Source organism: Pogona vitticeps, chromosome 1 (genome assembly GCF_051106095.1).
Source record: "Pogona vitticeps strain Pit_001003342236 chromosome 1, PviZW2.1, whole genome shotgun sequence".
NCBI classification, from domain to species: domain Eukaryota; kingdom Metazoa; phylum Chordata; class Lepidosauria; order Squamata; family Agamidae; genus Pogona; species Pogona vitticeps.
Window position 1 is genome coordinate 239,467,336 of NC_135783.1, and position 12,567 is coordinate 239,479,902.

The 12,567-nt window shown below is 39.7% G+C and overlaps 1 long non-coding RNA gene across 1 annotated transcript in view; it reads left to right on the forward strand.

The window, feature by feature from the left end:
• The first annotated feature begins 4,217 nt into the window (after positions 1 to 4,217).
• Positions 4,218 to 12,567, forward strand: part of LOC144584480 (uncharacterized) — a 191,339-nt gene continuing 182,989 nt past the window's right edge. Inside the window, exon 1 of the long non-coding RNA XR_013538750.1 lies at positions 4,218 to 7,434. This is a non-coding gene — a long non-coding RNA (uncharacterized LOC144584480). The remainder of the gene's footprint in view (positions 7,435 to 12,567) is intronic.

The following is a 12,567-nucleotide window of genomic DNA, read 5'->3' on the forward strand; positions in this document are numbered from 1 at the left end:
CCCTGCACTACATCCTGCCATGAAAGAAATGAGAGAATGTAGCCATGCTCTACGAATCAAGGAACTCTCTCTCTCCCCCCGCCCCTTCTTCAGCCCTGGTTCCTTTTCTTGCATCCCAGAACCAATGGGAGATCTCCAGAACCAATGCCTGAAGTGAAGGGTAGTCTCCATGTTTACCTGTTTCAGATCACAGGTGACCTTAGAACTACCATCATGCCTTGTTTCCAAGGACTACTTCTAGCAATCTCTCTAATCGAGTACAGCCTCTGAAGCCTCCAAACCAATAGGAGGACAAAAGTGAGGGTAGCCCTGCCAAAATCTGGGCCTATAGCCATACTCAGACAGACACATAGACATTTCCACTATTATAGATTTGGGCTATCATTAAAACATAAGGAGCTGATTTATATTGGGTCAGACTGTTTATTCAGCTAGCTGGCATTGCCAGCCCCTGCTGGTAGTAGCCCTTCAGAGTTCCAGATGGGATCATTCCCATGCTCTACCTGGAGATCTTTGATAGTCTTCTATCCAAGAGCTAAACTGGGCCTCACACTCCTTGGGTTCTGAAACAAGAGGAGCATATATGTGTTCAGGATGGTATCAATGATATTCAATCCACTGAAGTGTCGTCCAATTAATTAAAATGTCATTCAGTTAAAAATGATCACAGAATGGTTTGAATCAAATGATGAACCAATTAAGGATGCCTTGGGAAATGCACCCAGATTGTATCATATGGGGAAAATAACAACAAACATTATCAATATAGATTGGGAAAGCACAATTTATTTTTGCAACCTCATGCCTCAAATATTTGCAGCTGGTATTCAAAGGCATGCCGATTCTGATCACTGTTCCACTCCTTACTATCATTACTAATAAAGGGAAAACTGCTTTCAAAAGCTTTCATTTATTTATTGACTACGTTTACGAATTGCATCCTCTGTCTATGAGGTGCCCCAGGGGAGACAGACAATAAAAATGCCATTAAAAACTTCACATCATGAAACAATAAGCACAGAAGCACAACCAAAAAGAGATTACATCTGAGAGCTACAATTAAAATTTTAATTAGAGAGTGAGACAAAACAACAGTAAACAGCATTAAAAGCCCAATGAAAGACTTGGCTGGTTCAGCATCCTGTTCCTAAAAGTGGCCAGCTCATTCCCCCCCACCATTTCACTTATATCATGTTTTCTCTTTGCTGTGTTGTTGTTATTGTCCTGAATGCTTCTCCTGGAAAGAGATGGGAGGACTTCCCTAGATCCTGTACCAAGCCTCAGAAGGAGCAAGGGGTTGGCAAATATCCCATACAGGTTCGAGGAGAGGATAGAAGAAGGTACTAACTCTGTTTGTGCTTTAAAGATGACTCAGCATGATGAGTCATGGACAGATGGGAATGCTTACTTACCTGTGCATCCTATTCAATGCGACGAAGTGCAGATCAACTTTTAGCCACACTGTTTGGTGTATGTTTGGATGCTCATTAGGAACACCACCCCATAGTGTGCTGTTTAGCAAATAATATTCAGGCTTAAACCCATTGCTCCCATCTCCCAGAACCCCTCATGCCAATATCCTTAGCTGGTGTGGGGCGTTAATATTTGAATGTGAAGGAGATGCTGTGCAATGTGGTCATTGTGGCGATCACCCTTTTGTGGCCCCTATTTCCTTGGGCTCTACACAGGTAAACACGCCCTTTTCACTGCCACCAGGTATTGTCTTAATACCACCTCAAGTCCCACACACAGGAGCTGCCACTCCAAATAGATCATATACTTTAGGAAGCAGGGTTTATGATTGATTAAGTACTCTTTTATTATTCTTCCACAGGAAATCATATGTGTATTGGATCAGGTGTTAATACTTTTAAGATCATGAAGTCAAACACTTTACTTTCAATGTTGTGTCTCTCTTGTTATGCTTAGGTGTTCATTCCTGCTTGTTACATGTGTTTTACTTTCAATATTCTCTCCTAAACCTCTTTAACCTGTTCCTAAATCCTAACACTCTCTGTACATCTTCTGGTCCCTGACTCTTTCTACCTCTCCCTAACTCTAACTGTCTCTTCAACTCTCTCAAACTGTCACTCTAACTCCGCCCCTCCTGCTCTATCCTAGGCTCCTCCCCCTTAGCTGCTGTGATGGACAGGCAGAAATGACGTCACCTTTTTGCAGTCCACTACAGTCATCAATATGTAATACATACAAAAACCGCTTGAACAACAATTGTCCTTGACAATCTGCTTTGCCTCAAGTTTGCCTTTATCTGGAAAGTCTTTCTGTAACATTCCTGTTCGATGCCAAGGAAACCTAGTCCATACAAGCACAGCATGGAAGCATGGCAAACAGTTACTATTTTTCATCCTGCAATAGATGGTCTTTTTTATTTGTCAGGGCAGGTGAAACAAATGGCAGTGAACACGTGGCTAGGGGCTGATATTTCACAATCAGTTTTAAAACCGGTGCCCTGTCAGGGTCTTTTATTATTTTTTTAAAATCCCATATACAATTGAAAGCACTGATCATTTATTCCAGTGGTTCTTAACGTGGGCGATAATGCCCCCCAGGGGGCGATTTCATTTTTCAGGGGGGCGGTAGAACGAAAAGGGGCGGTGTGGGGGCGCTGGAGCAGAAGGGGGGCGGTAGGGGGGCACTGGAGCAAGCCAAACCTGTGAAGATGGCTGCAGCCTTTTTACAATGTGCATGAATATATATTTTCCTCCAATCTTAATTTAGTTTCAGGGTTTTCGTCTTGAAATTTTTAGTTCCTGCATTGCGGTTTGTTTTTATGCCCTTTTAAATTTCTTTTTGCGTCTTAAAATTTGCTTGCAACTAAATCATTAAATTTTACTTTTTGGGGGCATTTCATTTTCTTGGAAGAGAATTTTGTTTTCAGGGGTCATTGGATTTAAGTGTCTTAAATAAATAAATAAATAAATAAATAAATAAATAAATAAATAAATAAATAAATAAATAAATAAATATCATCACCGCGGGGAGGGGGGCGATGATAACTTCCTCAATGGCTCAAGGGGGCGTTTCTTTCAAAAAGGTTAAGAACCACTGATTTATTCTTTATCACTGCTGGATTGGACTTGCCTGGTTTCAGACCAAGCAAGTACTTTATGCTTTCTTCACATTTCCCTTGTATATTTTATTAGCTATAGAAATATAGTATTATTTTTTTCCTTAGATAGCTGCTCAGTTTCCAGTTACAGTGAGCATAGCTGCTCCTGATAGGAATACTGGCTCTCACAATATGTCTTTGGATGCAGCATATAAGGCAATACCAAGCTATTGTTAGTTTGGATTGCTAGTTCAGTGAGTTAGGTATTTGGCTGCAAAGCCAGAGGTTGGGAGTTTAATTCCCACGGTGTGTCCCAGAAGAATCAGCCTGTGTAGCCTTGAGCAAACTTCACAGTCCCAGAATGCCCCCAGAAGGGAATAGTGAGCCACTTTAAAGTATTCTCTACCTAAAAAACCCTGAAAAGGGTTGTCATAATTCAGAATTGCCTTGATGGCACAAAATAATAATAATAATAATAATAATAATAATAATAATAATAATAATAATAATAATAATAATAATAATAATAATAATAATAATAATAATAATAATAATAATAATAATAATAATAATAATAATTATTATTATTATTATTATTATTATTATTATTATTATACACACCAATTTAAAAATAATTATTGCAATTTTAAAAAAGCAATATATTAACTCTTTCCACATTGAGGGAAACTGCATGCTTAGAGTCTTCCACGCCCCTTTGGTCCTGGTTTCTCATGGCTGGTCACAGAAAAGCAAATATGTTTCAAATCAACTTTTCTGCATCTCCTTTGAAACTTTTAAAAATAATATGAAAAGTGTGCAAATTAGAAAGTTCTCAGCAAGAGCCTCTGGCTCATAAAAGAACTTCATTGTAAGAACTCTAGTGCTTAACTCTGCCCCTGGAAAAAACCCAAGAACAAAATAAACCATGTTTCAGAAAGGAAAAAAAAAGTACTGAACATATTGGATCAAGCCATGCATCATATCAATAGTAGGAAAAACAACAAGGCCAATAATGAAGGAAGCAGTATTTTAACAACAAAAAATTAATACGTTTGGATAGACCCCCAGCCTTTTTTAATTTTTTTAAATAAATATTTATTTAATATTAAAATTAAAATACAAATACAATAATAACTACATACAATGCACATTGGACTATCCCCACCTGTGCCACCTTCACCCTTGGGACTAGGTGACCAGGAGTATCCATTTATATCTTATTTTCACCCCATACTTCTTCAAAATACATTGATTCTTCTGCTGGACTATAATCTTTCCCTTTCGAAAATACATACTCCAAATATAAATTCCATACATCTTTGAAATCGTTAAACTTGGTCATTCCTCTTCTTATTTTCATTTCACATGTTAACTTATCAACGATGGATAAGCTCCACGTTTCTTTATACCAGTCTTCAAGATTAATTTGTTTGTCACTTTTCCATTTTTTTTTTTTGCAAATGTTAATTTTGCTACTGTGACCATTACAACAATTAACTCTTTCTGTTATTTTTTTAATGATGGTCATTCTTAAGAAAGGCCCCCAGCGTTCTTTCCAAGTGCTACTATTTGATGGGCAAATTTAAAGGTCCTTCTCTTCTTCCTTAGGTTTCTTTGTTTTTCATCACTCATGACCTGTGGGCTAGGCAGGCCATTCTGCCATTGCAGGGTAAGAAGCCTTTGTGCTCATTTTATGGGCCACATATTCTTTTAATAGAGATGGGGGAAGTAACTTTTTAGAGAATAAGTCCTAGTGTACGTAGTGGCCTGGAGTTCTGATAGTTGCTGTTTGTAAGAGTAATTTTTCTTATCTTTCATCTTTAAACCAGATTTGGGCTGGACAGCCATTCAAACAGAGACTTGTCCTCTTATAGTCTTCTACATGATGAATACACCCTTATATTCTGTTCACTCCTCCTCTCTCCTCTGGTCTTGCCAATTGCCTGACACCAAGCATAGCCATTAAGCATGTGATAGCAACTGGGCACATTCAGTCCTTATTTGCTCCCTGCTTCTATGGTTTTTATTTCATAAAGTTTTATTTGTTACTTCTTAAAATGATGTGATTTCCCCAGCCTGCCGAGAACTCCCTTCTGGATAAATGGTTCTGCTTTGGCTAGATGAAGACTCATGCTCACCTCTGAACTTTGGAATCGATGATGTGTGCCTCAGCCACTTGGCTGTGTATGATTCCATCTCTTGTGCTTGGTCTCTGTGACATTCATGTGTACACAAGTCAGCCTGCTGGCTTGCAGCTTGTGAATCACACACAGCAATCACTACCCACAAACTATAACCAACGGAAGAGTGTTCTGCAGAAGCGTGCAATACTCTCTTCCCAAAATTATAAGCTATCCAGTTCTCTTAGGCATAAATAAACAAGAACTTTGTGCCGTCAAAGCTGATCGCCTTTCCAAGCGCTTGTTAAGCCTTGAATTGGCTACCCATCCTATCATCTTGAAGATCATATTATGCACTGAAACACTGGAGATGGAGTCTCTAAACTTTCACTTTGCAATAACTCTGTTTACAGTAATATTTTAAAAAATGTTTCCTTCTGTTCTCCTTCATCTTCACAGTGTATTTTAGCTCCCTTGGTGTCAATTAGAGAACACAGTGGTCAGGCCTTCTTTGGCTTATTCGAATGTGGTGAGTGCTTGTTACCGAGGTCAATGGAAACCTTTAAAGGTAATAATAATTAGCTAACAATTACCATGGAGTTCAAGAAGGAACACCATGGTAAAAAAAAAAGATATCCACATTTCATTCTGTCTTTTCTGCTGAGCCAGGAATGAGACAGGTGTGGCCTTCCAGAGGTTGCTGGACTACAGTTCCCATGATCCCTTATCCCTGTCTATGTTGGCTAGGGCCAATGGGAGTTGAAGATTATCAATGTTTGGAGAACCCCATATTCTCCACTTCTATGCAGAAGGAACTCTTTAACACAGGTTAAATTTTAGCATTTATTATTTTGTCTTGTATAAAATATTTTTACCTCACCCTTCTTCTTGAAAAGGACCCAAGGCAGCTAGCAAACAATGAAAGGCAGTATTTAAAGTTAAAAACAACAAGTAAACAACAGTGGTTAACATCATTAAAAGACAATGTTTAGCACTATGAACAATGAATTAAGGAGCCATCTTACAACTTTAACAGGCAATATTAAGGCAAAGATCAATAAGTATAGAAAAAAGTCACTCTGAGAAATGGAAAACACAAGTAGTACTAAAAATCTAAGTCAAAGCAATGAATAACAATCCATCTAAACATCACACTCCTTGTGTGGAGGAAAGGCTTGCCTTAAGAGAAAGATCTTTGCGTGCTTGCAGAAAGAGAGCAAAGATGGAGTCAGCCTGGCTTCCAGTGGGAGGGAATTCCAGAGTCTAGGAGCAACAACAGAGAAGGCCCTCTCCTGGGTACCCATCAGACACAGCTGTGAAGGTGCCAGAACCAAGACAAAAGCCTCTCGGGCTTTATAGATTAAAACCAGCACTTTAAATTGTGCCTGGTGAGTGTAGTGGGTCTCTTGTACTAGACAGACTATCATGAAAAAAAAAAGGAGATGGCTGAAAACAGATCAGTTGCTGTTTTGGATGTGACCCCTTGGCCTATAGCAAACCAAAGAATATATGTCATGCTTAAGGCCTAAAAAGACTGTCTTCACTACAAACAACAAGTAAATCTATAACATTTTAAACAAAGGCTCTGGACTACATAGATTGTTATGCTTTGGACTACTCAGTCACTTACGTGCCCTGTTATAGGGCTACCACATGGAAGTTTTTCGTAAGTGAATACTTAAGTAGCCAAAACCTTACAAAGCTTACAGAGCTTACCTACCTACCTACCTACCTACCTACCTACCTACCTACCTACCTACCTACCTACCTACCTACCTACCTACCTACCTACCTACCTACCTACCTACCTACCTGCCTGCCTGCCTGCCTGCCTGCCTGCCTGCCTGCCTGCCTGCCTGCCTGCCTGCCTGCCTGCCTATCTAACCTTTCTCCCAAAGTAGGGACCCAAGACAGCTGACAAATACAATATGAATACCTGAAGATACCTTGGAAGCTGTTCTGTCTATGGCCTGACTCTTCTACCTAGGAGTGTGTGGACCTGAATCTGACTTTGACATAACAGCCAAGGTAGAACTCATGTTGTTGATGTTTAGTCATTTAGTCATGTCCGACTCTTCGTGACCCCATGGACTAGGTCACGCCAGGCCCTCCTGTCTTCCACTGCCTCCCGGAGTTTGATCAAATTCATGTTGGTGGCTTCGATGACACTGTCCAACCATCTCGTCCTCTGTTGTCCCCTTCTCGTCTTGCCTTCACACTTTCCCAACATCAGGGTCTTTTCCAGTGAGTACAATTCTCTCTCTCTCTCCCCCCCCAATCTATTTGTGAAAAGTATTTAGCAACTTGGCCTTGATGTAATCATTTTCAGGGGTATCCCAATATGTGTCACTGCCTGAAGTGGAGAAAAGGATTACACTCTCACCACAGACAAAAGCTGGGTTGCTTGTCATAGAATATTATCTCCCATTTCACTTACAGATAGCAAGTTTGCTTAGGAGACACACAGCAGGCTCTTTGGGACATATAGTCCTACCCCCCCCCCCCCAAGCAGAACAGAATGGTCCCAGAGCTTCCACCATAGCCCCTTGTGCTCATGTCTGAGTATCAAGGTCTTGTTACTCACATATAAAGCTCTCCATGGTTTGGGATTCCATTACCCGGCAGAGCACTATTCCCCCAAGATAATCTACCTGCACCACCAGATCTGCCCAGACAATGCTTCTCTGTGTCGCTACACCAAAGAAGGCAAAAAAATTAAAATAAACAAGAAGCCAGGCCTTTTCAATGGTGGTGCCTATTGTTTGCAACTGATTCCTGGTTGAACTATGCCTGGCCCCCTGCCTGCCTCCTGAAAACAGTGCTCTTTAGAGATGCATTCAATGGCAACTTCATATGATTATCCTTTGCCACTGACCTGCCATTCTTTTATGAAGCACTGCACCACTTTGCCTTCAAATTCGATATGTTTATCTTACCCTTGCTTACTTTTATTGTTTGGTTCACTATCTGCCTGTTTTTGTTTGGCTTTTAGATTGTTCATCGCCCAGAATAGTGTATTGCACTAACGGGGTAGTTTAGAAATGGAATGAATGAATACATAGCATGCCACATGGCATCTGTTTTCTGAGACAACCATTTCACTCTGCATTATGCTACAGCCAGCTATTTTTTATAACCTCTCCTCTGATGTGAACCTGGGAGGAAGCATTGATGTACAGTCTGGTGCACATTCACATATACAGTATATCCCAGAAAATGCTCTCCTTGTGCTGCATTGGGGAGCTTCTTTGCTGCTGGTAAGAATATCAAAGCAAGGAGTTTTGACAATTTTCCACTGCAATGGAGTTGTATTTTCTCTTTTGTTCTGTGTACACTTCCATGTTTTTTTCCCCACAAGTGCCTTTGCCAAATAAAGGCACTTTTCCAGAGGAAACTACATAAAGGCAGGTATGGTGTCATTTTTCATGATCCTGTCATAAATGCAAATGTAAAGGTCTGAAAGGCCTTAGATACTTTTGAAGCCTTCTTAAAACTCCACATCTACTAATTCTTGGAATCAGAGGGTAAAACGTGAGAGCCTTTTGAGGTTGAGCAACAATGAGTCCAAAGGTCTTTCTGAACAATTTGAAATAAGTCCTTTTCCAAAAGTCTACCCAACTATTTCCTGAGAATTCCAGTTTATAATGCTCTATCGATTATCACAACACTTAGCAGAACCACAAAATAGCTTCATTACGGCAAGGACATGAAGATGGAACTTTGTGGAAGCTATTTCAAAAATGTCTTTGATTAAAAAAAAGTTGATCTGACTATACTGATGCACTCAGAAAAGTCAGGTCTGTTTTGTATTACATTATAGACTAAAGCATTACCACCTATTCATGTTCCTCCCTGGTTCCTTAAGACCTCACTTAGCAGTTCTGTCCATGAATTGGGATGATCAGATCTCTTACTTCAAGAATCCAAATTTAACCAATGTCTCTTATTTCAAAGATCACCGTCACCCAAAATGTCTCTCAATACTGAAATATTAGTCAGGCAATCTTAGCTGAAAGATGGGGCCTCTGGGCAAACCAACTCATTTCTACAATGGTTGCAGACAAACTGGAGGGAATTCAGAGAAAAGTGACTAAGGATTCATGTTTATGAATGGAAGAAGACTGATTTATGACTGTAGCTCACTTTTGGCTCAGTAGTGGCTAAGGCAGAAAGGGAGCCTTGGATAAGTTCCAGCTAAGTGAAAGGAGAAATTACCGCAAAGTGGGAGGAATGATCACCATCTGGACCTTTCCAAAGCTTCAGTATAGTCTGAGTGTGTGAATAAATGCCCATCATTATCCCATACAACATGGGAAAAATACCTGCAATCTAGAAAGTAGATACTCTGGCTCACCCTAATGTTTTTGAAAAATACATTAATGTTAACAAAACAGCAACAATGATTTATGTCCTCCTTTCTCTTGACACTGTCCTTAAGTCAGCTTGCTCAGCTAACTTCTCTGAACCCTTCAGATGTACAAATCTTGTTGGTACATACTTATGCTGGTGGCAATGGAAAGGTATTCCATGCACAGAATAAAGGTGGTTTCTCTATTTAGTTTATGCATCTTTGAATTATAAATCATGCCCTCTAGTTTTTATCTTTTTAATTTTTTTTAATAAATGGCAATACAAAACCAGTGAGGATTACATCATACTTTCAGCAAGATATTCCTGTATAGGCCTCTTGGGTTTAGCATTGGCTCAAACATCTCAGTCGTTAAGTCACTTCCTGCAAAATGAGCAAACAAATTTGACAGATGTAGAGGCTCAACTAGCTATACAGGCAATTGTCTCTGCTGTTTACTTCTCCTGATATACACTCCCACAATTTCCTTTGGTGTTCAGACTCCCAAATTAACACTTGTTCAGTGCAGAAAAGTCAAACAAAGATGGCTACTTTTATTAGGGTTGTGTGTGGCTTCTCCAATTCAAGCCATGCCACCAGGATTATTTTGGCCAGAATTGTTTGTCTACCTCCATTCAAGAGGACACAATTAAAGCAGAAGCAGAAGATAGCGATTACAAACTTGGCAGTGACCCCACTGCACCCAGAAGAAAAGAGAAACCAAGGTGGATTTGGAAATACTTTATGACCTAGCCACTCAAAACCTATATGGTAATCCAGGGATTCATATGTGATGTTCTGACCTAATGGGGAAAGTATGTTATAACAACTAGGTTCAAAAGAAAGAAAGAAAGAAAGAAAGAAAGAAAGAAAGAAAGAAAGAAAGAAAGAAAGAAAGAAAGAAAGAAAGAAAGAAAGAAAGAAAGAAAGAAAGAAAGAAAGAAAGAAAGAAAGAAAGAAAGAAATATTCCTATATGCTTCAGTTCCTACATATAAAATGTTGATAAACATTAGGATATACTAATTTTATGCAGATATATATCCTATTGGCATAGGCTCCCATATGGCTAGCAAGACACCTGCATAAGATTTTCTTAGCAATACGCCTGGATTTGAATACCTAGCAACATACCTGGACAGGTTGAGGTGTGCATGCAGGTGCACACATTTATAGATGGAATTAAAACACTTACACTATGAAGGTTCTCAGAATGGGCCACAGTCAGGTTTAAAGGAACGTGAGATCACTTCCACTACAATGAGTCCCACCATGTGTGTGTCTTTGCTTAGCTTCCAAAAAAATATAGAGGAGAACTATTCAGAGTGTTGAATGAGGGTCCTTTTCCAAGTTATTTTTATAGGCATTGTTCATTGCAGGAGAAGTACCTGTCTTGAGGACCTTGGATAGTTGTTGAATACCTCTTCCCAACCCTCTTGCTGCAGCACCATCTATGAAGAAACAGGCTGCACCCTACAAACAGTATTCAGGCCCACCACAAAAATAGAGGAAATGTTACAGTCAGCAAAGGACAAAAGGGACCCCCTCACCACTGCAGGAGTATACCAGATACCTTGCAGTTGTGGCCAGGTATATATTGGGGCCACAAAATGCAATGTTCACACCAAAATCAAAGAACACAAAAGACACTGCAGACTGGAAAAATCGGCAGTAGCTGAACATGCCCTGAAACAAGCTAGACATGAAATCCTATTTAAAAATACAGAAGTACTGGACAACACTAGCAATCATTATGTTAGACTACACAGGGAAGCCATTGACATCCACAAACATCAGGAAAACTTCAACAAAAATGAAGAAAGTCTAAAACTCAACAAAGGCTGGCTCCCAGCACTGAAAAAAATTCAGCAAACTGCACACAAAAGACTAGCTAACAACACCCATCAACAACAGTGACAGATAATCTCCCCCTTTATCACAACAATACACCCATAACAAAAAAACCTACAACTATCGGATCCTGTCTGTGAAAGCCTTCGAGAATACATTAGTGGTTCTTATTGCAAGCAAATTCTTGTGGATAGGATTCATTAATATACATTCAAATGAATGCTTATATTTTAAAAAAACCCAAATCAAAATGTGTTTCTTCTTCACCCCTTGGCTGTTGTACATCTCAATATGGGAAACGAATGCCTTTCTGTTTGGAACTGGGGGATGAAGGAGGTGGGCTTGACAATAATTGGCTCTCATCAAACATTCAAGGACTCAGTTCAAGCTGAGCTGCTGTGCATAGTGCTGGGTTTTTTTTGGTCAGCTCTTCGAAGTGTTGTGATTTAAAGGAATAACATGGGGCACATATGCCTATAAATGGAAGCTGGAACTGTAACGAATAAGACTGGCCTCTGCCAATGCAAACAAGTGCAAGGCTGATGGACTTGAAGCAACGGGAACTACGTGAAATCCAAGCCTGTTGAATCATCGCTTGACTTAAGTTTTAAACTTCATTTGAAAGCTGCATAAACACAAGCATCTTATTAATAACAAAGACCGCCGGGAAGTATGAAGGTCTTCTGGGAAGCTCATCCTTTTCGACAGGATCAACGGAAATCATTTCTCCCACGGACTGTTGTCATTTCCAAACTCCTGCATTAGAATTTATTAATCCTTATGCTCTTTGTCTCCCAAACATGAAGACATTTGTTTTGATCAATGTTTCTAAAGCAAGCAGAAATTAAATTTATTCTTTAGTTGCTCTGGCTAAATGTTAGTAGGTACAGTTGTTCCCAGCATAGAGAAGGCTTTGCTTGATCTGTCTGCCATGTAGCTGTTAAAGATGAGGATCCTCTCAGAGGAAAGAGGTTGTAACCTTTATGTGGCCTGAACATAGTTCAATCTGTAGGGATTCCAACCCAGACGTGAAAGAGCTGAGCTTTCTTTCTAAGTGCTGGGCCTAGAGGGCCGAACCTTTTAGTGTTGGTTTCCTCCCACAAGAATGTTCAAATCTAAAGTTCTTTCCATCCCTAATATGAAAAAACCCCACAAAACTGTGAATTTTAATGAATTCATA